Source organism: Papaver somniferum, chromosome 7, assembly GCF_003573695.1.
Source record: "Papaver somniferum cultivar HN1 chromosome 7, ASM357369v1, whole genome shotgun sequence".
Lineage (NCBI taxonomy): Eukaryota > Viridiplantae > Streptophyta > Magnoliopsida > Ranunculales > Papaveraceae > Papaver > Papaver somniferum.
Genome location: NC_039364.1, coordinates 18,323,627 through 18,341,580, shown reverse-complemented (window position 1 = coordinate 18,341,580; position 17,954 = coordinate 18,323,627). Strand labels below are relative to the sequence as shown.

At 36.2% G+C, this 17,954-nt stretch overlaps 1 pseudogene; it reads right to left on the bottom strand.

Annotated features, from left to right (window-relative positions):
* Positions 1-13,257: 13,257 nt before the first annotated feature.
* On the bottom strand, positions 13,258-14,172 carry LOC113294266 (annotated as a pseudogene).
* Positions 14,173-17,954: the final 3,782 nt, after the last annotated feature.

The window sequence follows — 17,954 nt, the reverse complement described above, 5'->3', positions numbered from 1 at the left end:
ACCCATGAGTTAACCCACTTGGGCCTCATTTAAATTCAAATTCGGGCTTGTAATAATTAATTTAATTATTTATTTGGGATTGTAATAATTTTTATTTTTTTCTTTTTCTTTTTTTTATTTGGGACTGTAATTATTTTTTTGTTTTCTTTTATTTTTCTTTTTTTTTTATGGGTTGTTTAATTATTATTATTGTTTTTATTTTCTTTTATGAGTTGTGCTAATTTATGCTAGGTTTAGTTCAAAAATTTTCCAAAGCCCAATTTTTAAACCAAAAACAAAATCCCTTCTTTCCAAAACCCATTCAAAACCAAATCTTCATAACCCTTGTGGGCCAAATTGTTTCCGATTGCTCTGTCTGACCAACATGTTAGTTAAGGTACCTACTAGGACATGATTGTGACCTACAGAGACCAGACAAACAGACTTGTTAGAATTAACCCAGACGAACCTATCGAAATTCTAAGTTCTGAGGGAGACAGTCCAGATCAACCAGAAACAATGGGAGAACCCCGTACCCTCAAGGATTATATGTACCCAACTAGAGCCAGTCAACCTTCTTGTATTTTGCTGCCCGAGGCTAATGGCCATTATGAGCTGAAATCAAGCACAATACAGATGCTTCCTATTTTTAGAGGTGTTGAGAATGAAAACCCGTACCACCACGTGAGAGAATTCGAGGAAATTTGTGGAACTCTGCGTTTCACTCAAATGACCGACGAAACCCTGAAGTTAAGGCTTTTTCCTTTCTCCCTGAAAGATAAGGCAAAGGCCTGGCTCTATGCTTTACAGCCTCAATCCATCATGACATGGGATGACCTCATAAAGGAGTTTTTCAAAAAGTTTTTCCCGAACCACAAGACTGCGACAATTCGTCAAAGTCTGAATAGCTTTGTGCAATTAGAAGGTGAGACCTTAGCTAGATACCTGGAGAGATTCAATGAATTATTGCTCCAATGTCCCCATCATGGTTTTGAAAAATGGAGACTTGTGCAAATTTTGTATGAAGGTCTAGATGTGTCCACCCGAACAACGGTTGAGTCGATGTGTAATGGTCTATTCGTAGATAAAACTGCTGACGCGTCTTGGGACTTCTTGATTGAAGTAGCTGAAAAGACGCAACAGTGGGAATCCATCCGTGAAACCAGAAAGACTACATCCGAAGCAAAGGCTTTTAGGATTGAAGCGGATTTTGAGGGAGAGCAAACATGGCATCAATAGTTAGGAGATTAGAAGAGTTAGAACTACATAAAAATTCAAAACCTTCCACCACTACTCTCCGAGAACATGTCGCTTCGTCTGTTTGTGCTGCTTGTAACGACCCCAACCATCAATTCCAAAATTGTCCATTTGCTTGCAGTCCAGGAGTCTAGGCTTGAACAGGCACATGCCATGTTTCAAAAACCAGAGCATAACCCTTATTCACAGACCTACAATCCAGGATGGAGAAACCACCCTAACTTTTCATGGTCAAAAGGACCCACTCAGGAGGACCATCTCAACCCAATCAGAGCTATCAAAACAATCAGGGATATCAGAACAATCAAGGTTATCAACACCCGAGAAACCCTCAACAACAATCAAACTCTCAACAACAATCATATCCTCAACACAATACCGACAAGAGATTATCCACCTAGAGGAAATGTTCCAGAGTTTGATGCAAAGTCAGAAAAATCTAGATCAAAAGATGGATCAAATATGTGAGAGAGAAAAGGGTAAACTTCCGAGCCAACCCCAACAAAATCCAAAGAGGATATTTCAAACAGGCACAACATCCTGCACTGAAACCTCACCTGATCAAATCCATGCCATTACCACCCTCCGAAGTGGTAAAGTCATCGAGTACAACGTGGGCGAACCTAATGAATCTGATACAAATTCCACGCTGTCTCCACAACCCCAGAAAACCAAAGAATCTGAGCAAGTTGGAAAATCTGACAATTCTACTGCTGTGAATGTCCCTTTGCCAACTCATTCTCCTGTTGCCCCATTTCCTCAAAGATTGATCTATCAACAGAAAAGTACCCATTACAATGAGATGTTAGATCTGTTCAAGAGAGTCAACATCAACATTCCTTTTCTTGAAGCAATCAAGCAAATCCCTGCTTATGCCAAATTCCTCAAAGACTTGTGTACTCAAAAGCGCAAGCTCAATGTGCAAAAACGTGCTTTCTTAGCTGAGCAGGTGAGTTCCATCATTCTGAACAAAACTCCACCCAAGTTTAGGGATCCAGGATGTCCAACAATTTCTTGCACTATAGGAGAACACACGGTCAATAAAGCGTTATTAGACCTAGGTGCAAGTGTTAACCTACTGCCATATTCTGTTTATGAGCAGTTAGGTCTTGGGGAGTTGAAACCAACATCTATCACTCTACAACTGGCAGACCGATCTGTCAAGATTCCTCGTGGAGTGGTCGAAGACGTTTTGATCAAGGTTGACAAATTCTATTTTCCCGTAGACTTCATTGTCTTAGACACTCAACCTGTACAAAACCCAGACTGTCACATTCCTGTCATCTTAGGACGTCCTTTCTTGGCTACGTCCAACGCGATCATTAATTGTCGAATGGAGTGTTAAAACTGTCTTTTGGTAACATGACGTGTAGAATTGAATGTGTTCGATATTAGTCAACAACCTGTGAATCTTGATGATGATGATGTGCATGAAGTTAATATGATTGAAGGATTAATGCAAGATTCGTTGACTAACATTCTATCCGTCGACCCCTTTCAAGCATGTATGGAGAACTTTAACCCTGATTCCTATGATGATGCATACTGTAGTGACGTCCTATCTCTGCTCGAATCTGTACCTCAAATGGACGTCACTGAAAGGAAATATGAAGTGGAACCACCCTACTCTCTGATTCCAAGCTTATTCCATCCATTGTTGAGCCACCCAAGCTTGAATTGAAAACATTGCCTAGTACGTTGAAGTACGCATTCCTAGGTTCTTCTGATACTTTACCTGTCATTATTCATCATGTTTAGACACGGAACAGGAAAGTAAGCTTTTAGAAGTACTTAAGGAACACAAAGAGGCCTTAGGATGGACCATCTCAGATCTCAAAGGAATTAGTCCCACCATTTGCATGCACCACATTAACCTTGAAGAGAATGCCAAACCATCGAGGGAAATGCAAAGGAGACTTAATCCTAACATGAGAGATGTAGTCAAAGGAGAGATCCTGAAACTACTTGATGCGGGTATCATATACCCAATTCCCGATAGCAAATGGGTTAGTCCCATTCAAGTTGTGCCTAAGAAGTCAGGCATTACTGTAGTTCAGAACGACAAGAATGAATTAGTCCCTACTCGTACAACCACAGGATGGCGAGTATGCATCGACTACAGGAAGTTGAACACAGTAACAAGGAAGGATCACTTCCCGCTCCCTTTCATTGACCAAATGCTAGAACGTGTGTCTGGACACAGTCACTACTGTTTTCTAGATGGCTTTTCCGGTTATAACCAAATTCACATTGCTCCGGAAGATCAGGAAAAAACTACATTCACGTGTCCATTTGGGACGTTTGCTTATAGACGTATGCCCTTCGGGTTGTGTAATGCACCTGCTACTTTTCAGCGTTGCATGATGAGCATTTTTTCTGACATGATAGATAGTTTTCTCGAGATCTTTATGGATGATTTCTCTGTTTTTGGTTCCTCGTTTGACGAATGTTTGAAGCATCTTGCCCTCGTGATATCCAGATGTAAAGAAAAGAACCTTGTTCTAAATTGGGAAAAATGCCATTTTATGGTGAATTCAGGAATAGTTCTAGGACACATCATCTCAGAAAAAGGAATTGAAGTGGATAAAGCTAAAGTTGACCTCATTCAACATCTACCACAACCTTGCTCTGTGAAGGAGATCAGATCATTTCTAGGTCATGCTGGTTTTTACCGGCGATTCATCAAAGATTTCAGCAAAATCTCCAGACCTCTGTGCAGTCTTCTCTCCAAAGATGTTGCCTTCAATTTCGATGCTGCTTGTGTGAAGGCATGGGAGGAATTAAAAACCCTTCTCACCACCGCTCCTATAGTCCGACCACCCGATTGGAAGCTTCCGTTCGAACTTATGTGTGATGCCTCTGATTATGCTGTTGGTGCTGTTTTAGGACAGCGAGTTGATAGACTACCATATGTGATATACTATGCTAGCAAAACCCTTAATGATGCCCAACTCAATTATTCAACTACCGAGAAGGAATTGCTTGCCGTCGTTTTCGCATTAGACAAGTTTAGATCTTATCTGATAGGGTCTAAGATCATCATATACACAGACCATGCGGCTTTGAAGTATCTTCTTTCCAAGAAGGATGCTAAAGCTCGCCTTATTCGATGGATACTCTTATTACAGGAATTCGATCTCGAAATCCGTGATAAGAAAGGTTGTGAGAATGTGGTTGCTGATCATTTGTCTAGATTAACTTTAGAGTCTATTGATGAATGAGCTGATTAGAGAATCATTCCCAGATGAACAGCTGATGTCTATCTCAGACCTTCCTTGGTTTGCTGATATTGTTAACTACCTCGCTACAGGTAGGATGCCCTCACGTTGGTCGAGACAAGACCGCTCTAAATTCCTGGCTGAAGTCAAACATTTCCTTTGGGATGACCCATATTTGTTTAAGTACTGCCCAGACCAAATCATTAGGAGATGTGTCCCCAACACTGAACAGAAAGATGTGATATCTTTCTGTCATGACCAAGCATGTGGAGGCCATTTCAGTGCCAAGAAAACCGCTGCAAAGATCTTGCAGTGTGGATTCTATTGGCCATCATTGTTCAAGGATTGCCATGATTATTGTGTTGCTTGTGAACGCTGTCAAAAGCTAGGAAGCATTTCGAGGAGAAACATGATGCCATTGAACCCCATTTTGATTGTGGAGATTTTTGATGTTTGGGGGATAGACTTCATGGGTCCATTTCCCATGTCTGACAGCAAGTTGTACATCCTAGTCGCAGTTGATTACGTTTCTAAGTGGGTAGAAGCCATAGCAACCAGAACAAATGACCACAAGGTGGTACTTTCATTTCTAAAGGAAACATATTTGCACGTTTTGGTACCCCTAGAGCTATCATCAGTGACGGCGGTTCACATTTTCGTAACAAGTACTTTGAGTCTTTAGTACGCAAGTATGGCATAACTCACAAGGTTGCTACTCCGTACCACCCTCAGACTAGTGGACAAGTGGAAGTGTCTAATAGGGAAATTAAGCACATTCTGGAGAAGACGGTCAACCCGTCCAGGAAAGATTGGTCATTGAGATTGAATGATGCTTTGTGGGCCTATAGAACAGCTTATAAGACACCAATTGGCATGTCCCCCTATCGTCTAGTGTATGGAAAGCCGTGCCATCTACCTGTGGAATTAGAACATCGTGCCTACTGGGCAATCAAAGAGCTGAACTTCTCTGGACGAAGCTGGAATTCAAGGAAACTTCAACTCAACGAGTTGGAAGAATTGAGAAATGAGGCTTATGACAGTGCCAAGTTATATAAGCAGAAGATGAAGATGTTTCATGATAAGCGTATTCTACGCAAATCCTTCACTCCTGGTCAGAAAGTCTTGCTGTATGACTCCCGATTACATCTTTTTCCAGGAAAACTGCGTTCCAGATGGAAGGGTCCGTACCTAGTACGCACAGTTTTTCCTCATGGAGCTGTAGAGCTGGAGGATGTCTCCAACAAGAACGTTTTCAAAGTCAACGGGCAGAGATTAAAGCCATTCCTTGAGCCATTTCCACCCGACATTGAAACAACCAACCTGGAGGACCCAGTCTATGTGGACTAAACTGGTCCACTCTTTCCCTAAATAACCAAAAAGTTTTCCAAATCTTTCCCTAAAAACCAAAATTTTCGTTTTCCCATCAAAACCAAATGTTCCCAACAAAACCAAATTTTTCCAAAAAGTCCAATCCCATTAAAAACCAAATTTTCTTGTAGATAATGTGTTAGTTAAATTTCCTTTTGTATATATTTTGTGCTCATCCATTGTGACTCCTAATATGATGGATTTTTGCCTTGAATAACGGAGTTTTAATCGAGCTCGCCGTACAATCGGGTATTCTCTCTCCTTTTACTCTACTCAGCATGTTCCTCTTCATATATTGTTTATAATTCTTTCCATATTTTGAAACATTGAGGACAATGTTTAGTTTAGGTTTGGGGGTATAGAGTAGATACCATGATAATTGCCATAATTGAAAACGAACTCCTTCTTTTGAAAAATTGAAAAATTCCAAAAAAATTGAAAAAAAATTCAAAAAAAATTAAAAAAAAAAAAATTGAAAAAAAATAAAAATGGAGCTCATTTACCTTGAAATGTTGACTCTTGTGCAAATATGTATTTTATTAGGAGTCTTAGTCTAGATATTTAGGCACCCTGATTCTAGCACAATTCACATAGTGATAAGAAATTTGCACGCGCACGATCTACCAATACATGTATGGCCTCGATCTTCAAGGTGTTTGATAGGAAGTTACGATTGACAATCACTTTAGAATACTGAACGAAACTTGACTAGCTTGTTCTTTGGTTGGTTGGGATAGAAGGTGGAGGTTACATTAAGAAAGACAACCATCGAATTTAACTGGGTGCATCAAAAAGGGCTACCTCTTGCAAAGTGTCATGTAATTTTTTGTTTCTTTTGTATATGTATCAAAAGTGTTTCCTTCTTAAAAAAAAAAAAAAAAAAACGATGTATATATTCAGAAAAAAAAATATCAGAAAAATACAAAAAAAATCAAGTATTTATCAATTCCATCATCTCTTGTTCCAAAAATAAAAAGAGAGTAGTCAATGTAAATAAGAGTCATGTAAATAGTCATTTTGTTGTTTCATTGTAATAAGCAAGGAGGGTGTATGCCATTGATGTACAACGCGAGTAATTGTGAAATACCTCCAACTCATTCACAATTCTCGTAAAGTCCGGACAGCTAGCTAGATTTCGACCTTGGTTCTTAGCCTGAGAAACTATCTCTTGGTGATTAGTAGTCATAACTTCAGATCTTTCTTTACACATGTGTAGATACACTTTACACTCTTATCACATGTCTTTATTTGTTATCAGTGCTAGGATTGTGCCTTTGATAGCTAGATTGACATCTCCATTTTGCTGTGAGCTTAACTGACTTGCACATGTCACATTTGATGGAATCTGAGCTTATATTTTGACCTAGAACTTTATAGGTACGTTCTAAGCAAACCTTCACGAGACTTCAACTCGTCCACTAGGGACACTTAGTGGTTTAAAAGGCTTAGTGCATACGCTAAATGCATTCGAGAGACCAGCGACAGTGGTATAGTTAGGATTTCCTTAGTTTTGTTTTACTTGAGGACAAGTAAAATTCAGGTTTGGGGGTATTTGATGAGTGCCAAATATTGTATATATTTATCCCTTTTTGTTGGCATTTAACTCATCTTTTATGCATTAATTCTACATTTTATCCCATATTCTGTATTTTCATTGTTTTCAAGAATAAATATTTTTATTAATTAATTTTGCATTTTTAGGTAATAAATAAAGTCTGGATGACTTGCGGAGCAAAAAGAGCAGAAAAGTAGTGAAAAGCCGGGAGAAATCACGCAAGGAAGCCGCGAAGAATGGTGCGCACAACCTCATTTTCTACACACAAAAACGCCTCCGTTCTCAGCCATCAGATCAGTTCTCAGAAGCATCCGATGGTCGCTCCTTCATAGAGCATCAAAATCTGAAGTCTCTGCCAAGCACCACAGCGCTGAAATTCCAAGCCTTCAGATTAGATGGTAGTTGAATCCAACGGTCGCTCCCTTGCTGTGCATCGAAGTTTGATATCTCCGCTTTACACTACAGTACCTAACTCCGTCAAGTACCGTTCGTTTCGTTGTATCTCTTCATCCGAAGGTCGCTCATCGCCTGCCTCCGCATCGCCGTCAGATCCACCTACCATCTTCCCATCCATCGCTCCTTGTCGCAGATCATCAAACCTCGTTGCACCCGCCTCACACCCGAGCAACCTAACCCTATACCCATCGCCAAACACTCCCCTCCTTCTTTCCATCGACTTCTTTCTCCCTCACCCTCTGCAACCACCATACTCTGCAACCACCATCACCTTCACCACCAACTCCATCACCACCACCACTCCCTATGCCACCAAATCACTCTACTCTACCTATAACCAAAAACCCATCATCACTATCACGTTTTACCTCTTTTTCATCAACTAATCTCCTCAATTTCTCATCTCTCATCACTGAAACCCTAGGTGAGAAATTGAAGATATAAGTTGATGTTAGAGCAGCAATTGGAGCAGGAGATGACCCAGGAGAAGCATAAGAAGAGTGGGTCGACGAGATGGAGTGAGTATCTCATCAAAATTAGGTAAACCAAATTTACCTAATTTTCTGTTTTTGGGGAAAAGGGGTTGTGAACCCTAAACTGATAATTGGGGGGTATAAATTTGTATTATGTGGTGTGTGTGAAAGTCTCTGGGATCTATGGACTAGCCAGTAGAGAATTAAAACAATTTTAATTTTGCAATCCCAATTTCTGATTTTTGCATCACTGTTGATAGTTAATTTTGCATGTTGTTTCTAGAATTTTATCTTGAATGTTTGTGATTATCTCGTGAGCACTGTGTATCTCTCTGGACTAGCCAGTAGAGAATTGAGACAATTTTTAGTTAGTGAATTTCAATTTCAGGTTGCTTATCAGTTAACAGTTGAAAGTTGCATATGTTGTGAGTTATCTTAAATGTTGTTAATTGTGTCTAAATTATCACATATGATGAATGTTATTTCTTTATCCATGTTTAGCATGAGCTAAACAGCATCAGGCCAAGGCTGTGATGAAGCCTTGGTGCACTGTCAAATGATAAATTGCTAGGATAGGATGCCATATGCTTGTTCTTCTTGTGCATTGGGAAGAAAGCAGTGCTATAATTGCTTGTGATTGATTGTGCTGTCAAAAGACAGTCAATACTAGGGGTATTTCTGTTAGCTAGCTGTTTTTCTTTCCTTTCTATTGTATGCATTGGACTCAACTCAACCTAGGAATATGCTATTTGATTAGGACACCAGGTGGATCCTAAGCTTTGGCTTAGCCACAAATCCTTTGCAATCACTTATAATTTCAGTTTACTTCCCTTGCTGTTTTACTTGTCTGTTTTTCTTGCTTTTTGAAGTTGATGTGCACTGAAAATAGTGCACAAAATCCCCCTGCCCTTGGCTCTCAGCCTTGGTTCCTTGCTTTCCGCCTTAGTGTCTTGTGCTCTGTCTCCATTTCTAGCTTAGGAAACTCTCTAGTTTGCTCTCACTCCCTGCGGAATGACCCCCTGCTTACCTTCTATATCATAACTTGGCCTTGTATACTTGCAAGCTTCTGTGTGTCTTTGCTTGTCACACCATCAACCACATTATCTAGTTGGCCACCATAATGTTACTACAATAGAAAAGTCTATACGTTTTTGTTTTTATACAAGTTCATTGTTAGACGATTTTTATTTAAAAAGTATACATGAATAACAAATCTTGTAAAAGCGATTTTAAAATCTCCTTTAGTTATATGAATTCACGAAATCCTAAATTTAAACAAAACAAAAATAAATAATGGGTGCATAAAATATGATTTAAATAAATGAATACAATCAAATCGAGTATTATTAATAAACTTCAGGCGCTTGGTCGGCCTGCAGACTTGTGAGGTAGGGTGGATGGACGAGCGAATGAAGTCCACTTCCCGTTCAAGTTGCCGAAAGTGAGTATGTATGTCTTTTAGTTTTTCAAATTTGAAATCAAGAGGGGAGGGGGGGGATATAATTCCAACTTTCTCTTTCAAATGTTCAAGCAATCTTTCGGTTTTCGGATATTGGTTACTTTTGTATACGAAGATTTATTAAAAAGTATAATTTTACTTTATCAAGGAAGATTATTATAAATTTATAAAAATGATATTATCGCATACGATGAGTGATAACTTATGAGAAAATAGTATTGATCGATTAAAACCTATAAGAAAATTTGTTGTACATTTATTGATCTATGTCTCTTTTTTTATAACTTTGCAAATCACAATAGAAATGGTAAATATATTTTGTTATGCTTTTATGTAGAAAAAAATGTTATTTTTCGTACATAGTTAAATAAATTAAATTGATAGATCCACTGGATTGGATTTTACTTCCATATGGTATTAGACTAGGTTAAGTTATTGTAACTGGAAAGTTTGGTTAATTCATTGTTATCTGGGAGACATAATATGAGTCTTTAAGCTTAACGCCACATATATTAAATACAATAAGAAGCGTATGACTCTCAATATAATAAAAAGTTGATTCTGCTCCCGAAAGACTATTGACGTGGAATTCATATAATACTCGAAAGACTATTGATGTAGAATTCGTATAAGGCTCTAAAACTTTTAAAGAGACATGAATCACATTACAAGATTAATATCCTTACAATATGATTTAAAATGGTGGAAAGGACAACTAATTTTAGGTACTACTTTAATACTGAGGATTATAATCTGTATAAACCGGTTTTTAGTTTTCTTGAAAGATAAAAGTCAAAATTAAACCGTCGTACAGAGGTTTACTGAAAGTAACAAGTGGTGAATGCTTTATTGAAATTAACAAGTGGTGAGTGTTTATCACGTGGTGATGCTCCACCTAATAACCTAACTAAAATTAAAGGAAACCATCTTACCCTATTTTCTAAAACTCAATTCATCTGCTAATAACTTTACTAAAAGAAAAGGAAACCATCTTCCTCTATTTTTTTAAACTTAATAACTGAATTAAAAGAAAAGGAAACCATCTTCCCCTTTTTTAATTAAGTGGGAATTAAGTATTGGGACTCTTGTTCCTGAAGAAAACCAAAGTCCTTCCATTTGAGTTGAAAATCTTGCTATGATTCAAAAAGATGAGGATTATCTCACTGCTTTTATGGTTCGAGTATAAAAATAGCGAGAACCATCTTCCCCTATTTTTTTAAACTTAATTCATATGCTAACCAATTCAACACCTTATTCAATTTAGATCACCTGTTCAAAATATTTAATCTTTACCTTACGTTGTTACCACATATAAAAGAAAAGTGCTAAGTTTTTTATCTTGTTTCGTAAAAAAGTAGATATATTCAATTTACCGCGAATTAAGAGATTCTCAAATGGAATGTGTGTGAGGAAAAGAGTCTTCGTACATGTACGATGCACATCCAAATACCTAAATTCTTTCTCCATCCCTAACCTCTATGACCAATATATAGATGAGATGGCATAGTTTAGGGTAGACATCCTGTTGCTCGACCTATTGTTATATAGGTTCACATGGAGGGTGTCTACTCATCCTAGTCATCTTTTCTTAAAAAAAATAAAACCAGAACGATTTCTTTCTTCCATTTTGTTTCAACGAGACGAGCCAACGAAAAGAGAGATACAAAATCAGTATCCTACAATTATACACTTACTTTGAATCAATCATGTTTTATCAATACTAATCATATAAAACAACCAAAAAAAATCATTAACATTATATCAAACAGATCTAAAATTTCCAGTAGCATATAATTGAAGATATTTCTTTCAAACACACAGATATGATTGCTGAAGTGTCTCTCAAATTATGAGTTCCATATATCATACTGGCGATTTCAGAAATGACCCATAATACCATAGAACCCCAAATTTTTGAAACCAAAATCTAAGTCGATCTAAAGGATTAATTGATAGATTGGTTCCATTATGGCGTGAACTCTACTTAAGTGATAGAAAACAATCAACCACAATTTCGTAAATTCAATCAAAACAATAATATTATTTCCTACAAAAAATAAGTAAAATTGATTATTTTTTTGGGTCAATAAATATAAAATAAACTCATTTATACATTCGAAAATAAGAGACGGTTCGGTAAAAATGTAGGTGAGTACCAATGGAGAGATCCGGTATTCAATATATTCTTGCTTGATATTCATTGGTAATTCTGCCACCTCGCTAATACCGTTAGCCCCATGTATCAATCTTGTTTTCAGTGTAGCACCTAATTCGGCACTAGAGAGAGGTATGACGGGCCAAAGGGTAAAAGCCCATGTCATTACGTTTCAGTAATATTGGTCAACGGGTGTACATTTGGAAGAGTGAGAGAAACTGAAAACTTGGAAACCCACGTTTTACGGAAGCTGCTGGCAGTTGTAATAACCAGATAGCTGTAAATTCGAGGTAATGAGATAAAGATTTTATTGATCGTTCGGTCAAATTGATGAGTTTATTGCAGGTGTGACCTCTTTCACTAGATAAGGGGATTATTTCCATCTAGATTTTAACCAGTGATTGATTCAACCTCTCTGAGCTGAATTTCATCCCTCTTCTCACAGTCCTTCGGATGGTGTTAAAGAATAAATGACCAGGAAAAACTTGCAATATCACAAAAGACAAGAAACCATATGCATAATAAACAATACCCTCACATTAAAGCTAAATTTTTTGTCAAAAACCTTTCAAATACAAAACACAATCTTCATGTGTCAGGAAATTTCAGTTTCATCAACCAAGTGTTCAAAGATAATGCGTCCCGACAGTATTGCTAATCACTTTTTAAGATGATGACAGGAAGAATAATTAAGCAAGCAAAACAACTACTGAATGGGCATTATCTTCAACCAGGGTTCTGAAGGTAAGGCGTTAAATCCTTTTGAAAGGTGCAATGTAGCAGTAACAGAGAAAAGGTGATTGATTCAACCTCTTTGAGATGAATTTTATCCCCTTTAAATTATATTATTCAAATAAAAATCCTAAGCACAGGTATAACTCTATTTTTGTTAAAAACATGTTTCCTTTTTTATCTAAATAAAAAGGGTTATTTGAAGTATTATTATTGAAATGAAACAAAAGAGTACAAGAACTTCTTCCAAAAAAAGAAATAAAGAGAAAAAAGAGAGGCCACGTCATCAACCCACAACACAGCTACTGACACCTCTTATGAGTGCCAGAATTTAAATAAAAACAAAATAAAACAAAATAAACTAAACTAAATGAAACGAAACGAGAAAATCAAGGATCAACTAATACAGCTGACTCAACGAACCTTGGAGCACAAGAACCGATCTATCGAGTACTCCAACGCCATACCTAAAGGAATAGAGCCTCGAACAACAATAGAAAGCTTGAACCAGTTTGACCAACATTACACACATCTCTCAATTTAACTTTCAAGAATCTCAAAAGAGACTAAAAAAGTTAAGCTTATTAATTCCAATCAAAATTCAGTTATGCAAGTGACATGTCAGCAACTCCATTATCTATCGTTCCATACTTGCTTCCAAGTTCCTTGATGATCTTTTCAGCACCCTCAATAAAACTCTTAACAATGTCACCTGCAGGAAGAATATCGTTCACATGTCCGACACCCTGTCCTGCATGCATGACCATATTTTCATATTCCCCGGTTGTTGTTTTGTTCGCTACTTGTAATGCAAAACGACGTATAACGTTTCCTGCACGCTCACAAAAAATGTACATAGATAGTTATATTCCTGATTAATAATAAATCTATTAAATTAGGATTAATAATATTTATGTATACATACGCCTCCATAAATGATTGAGTATCCAATAATAGGTTGATCCGTATTATTCTCAACATCTTCCGGTGCTAGTTTCCATTTCTGGTGGAAAGGGATGTTAAGAACACGAGTTGGTGCTCTCCAGCTATCACGACTGTAAATGTCTGTGTAATCAGTGTCTTCTCCGGTATACTTGAGCAGTTTTTCCTTGTAGTAGTCATGTGCATACGACTCTTTGGTAGCTATGAATCTAAACATTTGATTATTCCATCAATTACGATTCCTCAGTAATTGGGTTTCATATATATATATATATATATATATGACCTAGTATCAATTACCTTGTTCCCATGCAGATTCATTTAGCTCCAAGTGATATGACACCCACAAAACCACGGGGGTCTGCAATGCCTTCAGGAGCAACAACTGTTATATTCTTGTCACCGATTAAATCGACGATTCTTGAAACCAAAGCATGCCAACTGACCTGTATATGTAGACACACACGAACCATAAAAATAACGTGTGATTAATTAATCGATACCCATATAAACATAAGTTCAACCGTATGGGGAAATTAGGCTAAGGCCCAATGACAAACATACATTCCCAATAACATGTCATAATCAATTATTTTTTTCAACCATAAATATTTTTGTTTTTATACAAGTTCATTCTTATGCTTCAAAAACTAATACTCATAGTTAACGATTTTTATCTACAAAGTATAGATGAATAAGAGCGATTTAAAAATCTCCTTTAGTTATATAAATTTACAAAATCCTAAATTAAAACAAAACAAAAATGAAAAATGGGGACATGAAATATGATTTACATGAATGAATACGACCAAATAGAGTATTTTTGGTTAACACGCAAGTCTTTCAGTTTTTCAAATTTGAAACTAAGAGGGAAACAGAAAGATAATTCTAACTTTCTCTTTCAAATGTTCAAGCAGTCTTTTTCTTTTTCCGGATATTGGTTAATCTTATGTACAAAGATTTACTAAAAAGTATAATTTTACTTATTCAAGGAAGATTATTTCTAACTTACAGAAATTGATATTATCGTATACAATGAGTTGTACTTTATAAAAAATTATGTTACTTACTTTACAAAACTATAAGAAGATTTTTTACATATTTAATTGATCTATGTTTATTACTATATAATTTTGCAACTAACAGTGAAATGGTAAAATAGATTTTGTTATGCTTATTTGTAGAAAACACATGTTAATTTTCTGTAGATGGTTAAACTGATAGATCTACTGAATTTTATTTTACATCCGTATGGTGTTAGACTAAGTTAAGTTATCGCAATTTCCAAGCTTGGTTAATTCGATCGGTGGTCACTGGGAGACCTAATGTGAGTTTTTGAGCTTACTGCTATATATATATTAAATATAGTAAAAACGTAAAAATCTCAATACAATAACAAGTTAATTCTCACCCTAAAGACTACTGACGTACAATCCATATGATACCAGGAAAACTGCTGAAGTGGAATTCGTATAAGGTTCTAGAACTTGTAAAGAGACATGAAATTACATCAACAGATTTATATGCATACAATGTGATCTAAAATGTGGGAAAGGAAAACTAATTTTAGGTACTAAATTAATACTGAGGATTACCATTCATATAAGCATTTTTTTATTTTTAAAAAGGGAAAAGTTAAAATAAAAGCGCCATGCGAAGCTCTATTGAGAGTAATAAGTGGTGAGTGTTTATTGTATGACTTTGGTGATGCTCCATTTTACCTTGATAACTTAACTAGTGAACTGATTAGTGCTCATCACTCGGCTAATCTAACAATTGAAGAGGGGTCACCAAAGTTGGAGTTAATCTTAGACAATATATATTCGATTTATTTAATTAAGCAGGAATTAAGTATTGGAACATGTTCTTATAGAGAACCAAAGTCCTTCTATTTGAGTTCAAAGTCTTACCGTGATTTAAGAATATGAGGATTATCTCGCTGCTAGCAATTTTTCAATATTTATTGCCAAGAAGACGGGAAAGAGATTAATTGGAACTTGAACATGCTAAGAAGAGGGAGGAGGGAATAGTTAAAATGTGAAGATGTAAATGAAATTGTAACATTTAAAATGCTATGACTTATATGCGCTTGAGGGAGATAAATTATGTGGCTGACTGCCTTTCAAGATTGGCATCATGTGTAGCCGGAAGAAAGGAAAGGAGAAATGATCAAAATTATGAAAATGAATATCTCAATTAGTTCATAAATAATAACAAAACGGGATCCTATCTTGGGTACAAAAAGGATAGTCCTCGCAACTTATTGTAAGAGAAGATGTACCGTTACCTACAAAAAAAAAGATGTATCGTTTAGAGAAAAATGAGAAAATTCTCATGGCTGATAATGTTATTTGTGCTATTTTATTTCGGAATTTTTAAAACGTTTCTGTGTGGAGCATTTCTTGGTTGAAATCACAAGTTTTGCTATCTCAACCTTGTTGTCAATGATAGATGTCCAAAATTATATTGATTTATAGTCTACTAAATTCAAGTCTCAGACTAGGATTAGAGTATGGAAGTTGTGTATCAGACATCACTGAATAATCATCAAAGATTGAAGGCTGAATAACAAATGAAGACATTCACGAGAACTTCATCAACAAAGAGGTATGTGATGCCTGACATATCCTATTTTTTCATGGCATATACCATTTTATCTTATGAAACTATGTCATATGATATTTTTTGAATTCGAGTTTGTCTTGGTTAAACTCTCGAAATATGATTCAAGAAATGGATGTTCATAGATCCCTAGTAATCTTAGTTAGAACAATTTATTGTTCACAAACTACTTTTGTTCAAGTTGATCATTTGAAAATTTCCCAAACAACAGTGCAAACTGCCTATGCATATATTGGGAATGTTTCAAATTGACTTGTGAGAGAAAAATTGTTTGGTGCAAGTTACATGTACTGGTATGTATTTTCCTGGTCAGTCTGAATTCTGTGAACTATATAGGTTTGTGAAATGACGAGGGTACCAAGTACACCACAATCTTTTTGATATAAACCTATAAGTCTTATACATTGTGTGGTCTAATATAGACATATACTATCAAGAAGAAGCAATCACAAGTTATACACTTGGTATATAGTTATTAATTCGAAACCGAACCTTAACTATAGGGATCAACCCAAGTGTTTTGGGATTAATATGCAGTGTATTTACTTTTAATTATAACTAAAACAATAATTATAATTACGGAAAGTAAAAGTAAAGACATAACAAGATTTTGTTAATGAGGAAACCGCAAGTGCTGCAAAAGCCCGGGACCTAGTGCAGTTTTGATACTCTCAGAATCAAGACGCTAGCTATACAAATACCACTACCAACTTCGTATAGTTGAGACCAAGTAAACTATATGTAGTTACCTAGTTTCCTAAATATTCCTGCGCCTACAACCAATATGTCCAACGCACGTGAATCCTAAGATAGAGTCCACTATCTTAAGTTGTTTCAGACTCTATGAAGACTTTAAGCACTCAACCCTTTCCATCGCTTCCAAATGACTAATTTGTTTGGTGTCTACTCTCTTATCTCAGGAAATTCATTAGAGATAAAATGTCTGAGCGTAACAAAGACTTTTATGTTTAAAACCAATTAAACTCCTTTGTAGGGTTTAGGTCTTCTAAGATCTAGATTAACAAGTTAACCAGATTGAGTCAAACAGGACTACCAGATTGGATTATTGAAATGTACCACCAAATGATAGCTTGTCGATCTAAATATGACTAACAATATCAAGTCTATCAAAAGATAAACTAGATCTAGTTGGATCCCAGCCGATCAAGTTTCTTCCCGAAGCAAATCACAAAGATACGAAACCAATAAGAAAAATATTCTTGTCTTCAAATCTTCAATAGTCTTCTTTGCACAGTAACAGACTTGATTCGAACTTATGATCGATCACACATGGAATGGAGTCTGTCAACAATGGATGATCACAAGTCAACATCATATCTAAAAACAAATCTGAATTAATGTTAATCTCTTGATCTAGTTTGAGTGAATTTATGTTAGAAGAGAAGTCTCTCAAGAATAATCAAACTAGGTGCAATCAAGAATAATTTAAAAATAAAATAATAATGCAATTCTAGTTTCCCGCCAACGGTACTAGTAGACGCTTATTGATCCCAAAGAAGTCTTTAAACTAGCGGATATAAGAGATTTCGCTTAATTATGTTATTCTCCTCTCCAAAATAGTATTACAAGTAATACTATTAGTCGGCTACAAATGTGACTACGAAACGAATTGCCTGGCTCAGGATAAGTTTGTAAGAAAAAAAAACTTCACTATCTATAGACCAAGGTATTTTGGACACCAAGGAATTTCCATAACCGAAAATATTCTTAAGATATG